At 35.0% G+C, this 1091-nt stretch overlaps 1 protein-coding gene across 1 annotated transcript in view; it reads right to left on the reverse strand.

Annotated features, from left to right (window-relative positions):
- LOC106871767 (vacuolar protein sorting-associated protein 54) overlaps window positions 1-1091 on the reverse strand; it is a 434878-nt gene that overhangs the window by 197731 nt on the left and 236056 nt on the right. The window lies entirely within an intron of this gene.

Here is a 1091-nt window from a genome sequence, read left to right on the forward strand (position 1 = left end):
ATATATATATATATATATATATATATATATATATACACACACACGTGACTTTCAGTCAGTTCAGAGTTGTCCTATTTAGTATTTACAACTGATAACAGTATGAAGAGCTCAAAATACATAGGGGTGTTCCTAAGGAAGAATTTCTCCATGGCAAACCACAGTGAAAATGATCTTTTTACAAATCAACTATGTCTTCAGAATATTTTAACTAATCATAAAGCTTGTTTATTTCCCAACAGTGCTTCGCATGCCAACCATTTATTTCACAAACACACACACACACACTTACCTACTCATATACACTATGCTTGCATGTATTCAGACACAATTTGTTGAGGCAGATTTTCTACAGTTGGATGCCCTTTTTGTCATTAACTATCACTTATTTCCAAGTAAAATATTATTTCCCTTGCCCAGATACATTTCTTACAAAAGACAGGGCATGAACAACAGCCATCCCGTAATATGATGCTTGTAAACAAGGGCACATGTACACACACACAATGGATTTTTTTCAGCTTCCATCAGCCAAATCCACCCACATAGCCCCAGGTTGAATGGGGCCACAGCAAAAGACACTTGTCCATTGTGTTATGCAGTGAGACTGAGCCTGAAATCACATGGCTAGGGAGTAAGTTCCTTAACCAAGCAAAACACACACACACACATAAACCAATATAGTTTAACCCTTTCGTTACTATATTTCTGACCAAAATACACCCCTCATGAGTTTCAATTAAATTCTAAAATAATCATGAATTTAGACTAGTCTCATTAAACACCTGTAACTTTTTTATTTATCAACATATTAATGTGATATTTGGAACATAATTAAAGAAAGGGTTCTTAATCAATTCTATTGCATAATTTTTGTCTCAAAGTTCTCCACGTACTCGGGTACTGCTAGTGTCTCTCACATGTAAATATTGGTCCAGCTTCACGAATCGTACTCACTCATAATACTGCAAATATATTCATCGCCAAAAGGTTCCTGATCACTCCAGTAATTTGTTATTCTGGGTAACTGTCCAATACCCATAATAATATTTATGGCAAAAAATGCTTGTATTTCATCTACAGTTGCAGGAAAC

The sequence above is a fragment of the Octopus bimaculoides genome, chromosome 11, assembly GCF_001194135.2.
Source record: "Octopus bimaculoides isolate UCB-OBI-ISO-001 chromosome 11, ASM119413v2, whole genome shotgun sequence".
NCBI classification, from domain to species: Eukaryota; Metazoa; Mollusca; class Cephalopoda; order Octopoda; family Octopodidae; genus Octopus; species Octopus bimaculoides.